We start from the raw sequence: 6,000 nt of genomic DNA on the forward strand, positions 1-6,000 counted from the left end.
TAAAGAGTCTATATGGAAGGTTCACTCTTTTTTCTTTTCCTTTTTGTTTGGCATGCTGTCAGTTCACAGTTCATGACTTTACAAGTGTCCCATATTAGAATTGTGTATGAAGTTTGGTTCAGCTATTACTTGCCAGGCCAGTTCCAGAGAATAATACTGGATGCCTGTGCCTCAGCTCCCTGGCAGTTGAACTGTGGGGTGCCACAGGGCATTATTTTGTTCCCAGGATGGTTTCACATCTATATGAAGCCATTGGGAGTGGCCGTTAGGAGATTTAGGGCATACTGATGATGCCCAGCTCTGTTTCTCTACAACATCTCAGTTAGGAGACTGTGCACATTCTGAACCGGTCGGTGTCTGGATGCAGTCATGGGCTGGACAAGGGCTAATAAACTGAAACTGAATCTTGATAAGACAGAGACCCTATGAGTGAGTGGTTCCCAGGTCTGGGAATTACCTGTTCTGGATGGCATTGCACTCCCTCTGAAGGAGCAGGTCCCTGGCTGAGGCTGCTCCTGGATCCATCTGTCACTGGAGGCCCAGGTGAACTCAGTGGCCGGGAGCGCCTATTACCAACTTCAGCTGGAGCATCAACTGTGCCCAGGGGATAGCTTAGCCACTGTGGCTCATGCACTGGTGACCTCACAATAAGACTACTGCAATGCACCAGCTAGGGGTGGTGAGTGAGACACCCAGCCATACTCACATTAAACCTCTGTTAAAAGAACTGCACTGGCTGCCTATTAGCTACCAAGCCTCGTTCAAGGTTCTGTTAACATACAAAGCCCTAAATAACTGAGGACCAGGATACCTAGCATGGTAAAAAAAGAAAAGAAAAAAAGTTGGAAGTAGCAGTGGGAAAACACAGGAGGATTATGAGTGGAAAGCAACCGCGTCTGGAGCCCTGTAAAATTCAGTGAATGAGGCAGAGCAATTGCAAGAAGAAAGCCTCATCTGGAAGCATCCAGGGTTCCCAGGCACTGATATGGAGAAAGGGAGAAATAGAGGCAATTGTCAAAAAGGACTGGCTTTTCAGTAGCTACTAAGTAAGTTCAGTACCACCAAACCAGTCCCAAAATAGACTTGGCAGTAAGCAGCTTGCCCCTGCTGCTAAGTAGTACATCGCTTTTTACTGGCTACATAAACTCTGCTTGTGAAGACCCAGCTGTAACAGAGCATAATGCTCCTGTTCTAAGTATTAGCCCCTTCTGCACTAAGGCAGCTGTTGCTATGCACTGGCTGTGCAGTTGTGAGTGGTAATGTGCCTCAGGGCCCCCGCACCCACACAGACCAAGCCAGTCAATTCTTGAGCAAGAGCAAGTTGAAGAAAAACTTGGTACACAGCTGCTTTCCTCCAAAGCAAACGGTCTTTTCTGCAGATCCCCTGTTCAGCAAAGTTCTCTCTATCTCCCGGAGTAGTTTTAAAGCAATGCAGTATGATCTCTTCTCTGCAGAACCTCGTTCTTTAAAAACAGTGTGTGTCTGTTTATTTAAAGCGCTCTGAAATCAATTATGTATTGGGATTCTTTTTTTAAGGGAATGGTGGGCTGTCCTAATTCCTGTTTTCTCTGTTCCAGCTGACCAGAAAGTGACTTGGAGGGGTTTCCACTATGCGTAGCGCGGAGATGGAGGCGATGTGAAAGAAGAATCAAATGGATTCAAAGGAAGGGGACAGACAAGATGGTGTTTGCAGGCCCCAAGAGCTCCGCATGGACTGTCTCAAAACTTCACCAAGGCCTGCAATGAACTCTTTTTATTTTTTAAACATCCCTTCTCTTCCCTTTTGGCCTCCTTCCCATCCCAGCAACTTGTACAAAGCCACAGATTGAATCGCAGTAAATTATTATGAGATGGTCTTGACACTGGTTTCTGCATCACTGTCCCTGGTCCAGAGGACTGACTGGCATTGCCTGTTCTTTTGGAGCAGGCATTGGCAGAGGGGAGGGGGGCCCAGGCAGAGCAGGGGTGTGGGCTGTTCCTTCAGTCAGTTTGAGCTCAGCTTATCAGGGGGCAAAGACTGGCTCAATATGTGGGTGGGCCTGGCATTTTAGAAAGGGAGCAGATGTATAATTTCTGTGTTGAATGGCTGTATCTCAGAAAGAAGGCTAGCTGTTGTTTGCAGAAGATCAAGCCTCTTTGAAGAAGTTACACCTGCCATTGCCTATCATTCCATAGTGGTAGGGAAAGCTAAATGCTCTCAAGGGGTCTCAACCATTTTCTGTGGCTGGGAGGTGGGATAGGGGGAGACATTAAAAATACCTCTTTTATAAACAGGCTCCATTCTAATTTCAAATTGTTGTTCCTGGAGCTGTTTTCCACTCACCCCTGCCCATGTTGGCTTACCCTGGTGTAAACAGGGAAGGTAGTTAATTCTCTTATTCGTGGCCACTGTTACTCTCCCCTATGCTAGAATAACCCAGAGGGTTGTCCTTGCAGAGAGAAGTAGTTCTGTCTGGTGAAAGTTCCCTGCAGGCCTGGCTTGTATCCTCAAAAATCCCCGTGGGGAGGAGATAGCATTTCTTTGATGTATGTCACTTTTTTATTTTGTGGCGCTGGGAGGACTTGTGTGTATGTGTAAATATATAAATGACTCTACAGCAACATGTCAACAGAGAGTGAAGGACCTTTGATTCTACAACTCTTAACCCATGTGTTTCACTGAGCCCAACTTTTATTTTGTTATTTGCCTGGTGGGGCTGAGGTTGAAATAGCCCCTCCTTTTACCCTTTGGGGGCACTGGGGAGGGGAGCTATACTATCTTTTTCTTCCTTTCTTTCTTCCAAACCATTGTGTCTTATGGGATGGTGTAGGAGGGAGGGATATCTAGTGGGTGAGAAATGGTCACTTGTTGGCTCTCCTGTTTGTTGTAAGCTTGGCCCTTTTTCTGAGCAGTTTTTTACGCTTGTTGCCTGTGCTCGGGCTGACTTCATTGATGTGCTTATTGCAAAACTTGTGTACTTCCTGGAGGTGGAGCTGGTCTCTGGAGACTCCGGAGCTTGTTTCCTTGTTCCTGCTCTGACCTCCTCTTTCCTTTGCAGCCGCTGTGCCTACGCTACTGCATGCACAGCTCCAGTTCCTGCTCTTCAGGTGGCAGCTCCTCTGTATTACTGTGACTGTACCAATTATACTTGCTGTAATTAAAAGTTTTTCCAGTAAGAAAGCAAAACCAGGTGCTTGGCTCTGGTTGAATGATGGAAAATCATTCCCTTCCAATAATTAGGCAACACGTATGATTTTTAAAAAGTGTTGGGGGTGTAAAAGAGAACCCAAACATAGCCTTAAATGTCATTAAAAGTGTTTTGTTCTCAAAGGTGTGTTTATTTTGAAATTCCAGGCCTGTTCACATGTCGCATCTCCCTTGGTTGATGCCTTTTATCCAGCATTCCCGTGGGTTAATAAGCTGCCTCCTCTGTACTGATGGATGGCAGATTTAGCACTTCTGGCTGTGGTATCAGTGATTTGGCCACACATTTTTCTCCCCTGAAATCAAATGCCTTGGAAAGCGGCAATCAAACCATTTCCACCACACCTTAGAACAGACTGATTTATCTTTACCCTGTCCAAGGTTTTTCAGTTTTTTCTGACCGTCTTGAACCCTGTCTGTCTTTGGAAGACTGTTGGGTCGCATTCATAGCTGCTACTTTGTAACAAGAGTAGATGAGCTGTAATATGATACATGATGTCATGAAAAATTATTTATACACACACTTACGGATCAGTCCTATTCATTACAGTGGGGTGAGGAGCCTTTTTTCTGTCAAGGGCAGCATGCTAGTGATGGGTGGGGCCAAAGCCTTGTCTGTCTGTCTGTCTGTCTGTCTCTCTCTCTCTCTCTCTCTCTCTCTCTGCCACCTCCTTTTCTTTTTCTCTCCTCCAGTGGGCTTCTCACAAAAAACCTGTTCTCCCCTCCCCAGGGTTTTCAGAACAAAATTGGAAATTTTGGGAAAGATGGGAAAATATGCACGACATTTTTAGTGCCATTTACAAGGTTTCTGATGAACACTTGCTGAGGTTAGGAAAGCAGGTAACACTAAGAAATGGGGACAGGTTCTGCTATGGGACTCCTTGAAACAACATTCCATGTTGGCAGTTCACCGTTTTAGTACTGAACTGGAGGTTGTGGGAAGCATTCTTGAAACAAGCAGGCACCTTCATTATGATGACACCTTAAAACCACCTACCAGTGCAGAGTTCAGTCACATGCCTCCTTGCATATAAACAGGTGTGCCATTGCTACAGGCTGAATTGCATGCACACATGTATCTTATACACACACACGGGCACGTGTTGGCTATGCTTCCAGCTCTGCTTCGATGGTAGGTACAGATGCAGCCTATAGTGAATGCTCAGCTATTGTATTGCTATTTGTTATACTAATTGAGCTTCAGTATTATTATGGAACAGCAGCAGCTGCCACAAAGGAGAAAGAAATGACTTACAGCTTTGTGAATACTTTTCATACTCTGAAGTAAATGTGGACAAAACTGTGCTGATGGCCCTTGCGTAGCCCTTCCAGTGGTGGTTGCTTTTACAATATAGTCAGCATTATGCAGGGCAATCTAAATGATTGAATCAGAGTACTCCTACATGGTAGGCTTATAGAATGAAGCTGTAGAACGGGTGTAGATGATCACTTGATAAATGCTGGGGTTGTTGTGCTTGGGGACACTTGGCTGCACACAGCTGGAAACAGGATTCTGGAGAAGATAAATGTTTGGTGTGGCACAGTGGTTCTTGTGTTCTTAATGTGTGTGTTTTTTCCAAACTGCAGATACTACAGCATTACTTTAAAGGAAAGGATAGTGTTTGAAGCTTTTAGAGGTCTCCATCTACTCGTGGCTGCAAACTGTATATTCCTTACTCTAAAAGAGAATTTCAACGTGTTGTACATCGTTTCTCCCCTCCCTTCCCCCTGGGATTGTTTCTACTATATTTCTACCAATAAACCAGCTCCGAGGTTGAAGGTTCACTAATAAACAACCCCTACCTCACCATGTCCACTGCACTCATGGGGAGGTGAAGAGCACTGTGTCTGTCCGTCCGTCCATCCAGCATCACTCTACCGGTTAGTGGTGAAGCTGAAATAGGAAGTTTCCTTTTCTTCATCATGCAGATCCTGGCTAAAGCAGCCAGAATTCCACATTTGCAATCACTTCTTTACAGTTATAAGGATCAGAAACTTGCTTTTAAAAACAAAAGAGCTCAGCATGCTGCCTGCACTCAAGTTAACAGGTTAGGCTTGCATAGACACGTGAACAATGAACTTTTCCTCCTTGCTGTAGCTCTAGTCACTTTAGTACATTTCTGTAAGATTAGAGCAAGCCACTGTTGATGTGGTGGGGTTTTCTAAACAAAAAGGGGTAGAAAACCCTACTATCATGTGGTCCATCCATTCCACTGTGCCTTGCCTTCTGTCCTGCTGTTACTCCAAGTTAAAAATAGCCCTAAGCATTGTTCTTTGTCCTGAGTCTGCTCCGTGCCCCATTTAGAATCAATTACTTAGGACAAATGCATTGATTTATTAACCACACAGGCAACAGGATCACTACACCCCTTGGCAAAGCAGCGGTGGGGAGGATGAGAATAGTAATTCTGAAACCAATCTCAAAATCCAAATTGTAGACAGTGCCCCCTTATGGCTGTTCATCACACTATATTTCTCATTTGAGAAAATGGGTTTGTAACAGGTGAATTAAGTTTATCTTAGACTTAGCTGCCAAGACAGGCTAATTTATTTAACCTCAGCTAACTTCAGGTTAATTGATTTAACCTCAGTTAATGGGACTTACTTGGGTACGTCCCATTGAGTTTAATGGATTGCCTCTTCCCATATGTGCTTGCCTGGACCCTAAGATCATCCTCAGCAGTCCTTCTCCATGAGCCCCTGCCAAAGGAAGTGAGGTGGGTGGCTACTAAGAAGAGGGCCTTTTCTGCTGTGGCTCCCTAGCTGTGGAATGAGCTCCCTACAGACGTTTGCCTGGCACCTACGTTGTACTCCTT

General features: G+C 45.0%; 1 protein-coding gene across 3 annotated transcripts in view; it reads left to right on the forward strand.

The window, feature by feature from the left end:
• The window catches only part of HRAS (HRas proto-oncogene, GTPase), a 78,815-nt gene extending 75,138 nt beyond the window's left edge, over positions 1 to 3,677 (forward strand). For all 3 annotated transcript variants that reach the window (XM_084857291.1, XM_084857269.1, XM_084857280.1), the window contains one exon: positions 1,578 to 3,677. The gene's annotated coding sequence lies outside the window, so the exon portion shown is untranslated. The remainder of the gene's footprint in view (positions 1 to 1,577) is intronic.
• The last annotated feature ends 2,323 nt before the right edge of the window (positions 3,678 to 6,000 follow it).

This window comes from Heloderma suspectum, chromosome 1, assembly GCF_057233095.1.
Source record: "Heloderma suspectum isolate Gila_16-S chromosome 1, 16-S_ref, whole genome shotgun sequence".
Classification (NCBI taxonomy): Eukaryota; Metazoa; Chordata; class Lepidosauria; order Squamata; family Helodermatidae; genus Heloderma; species Heloderma suspectum.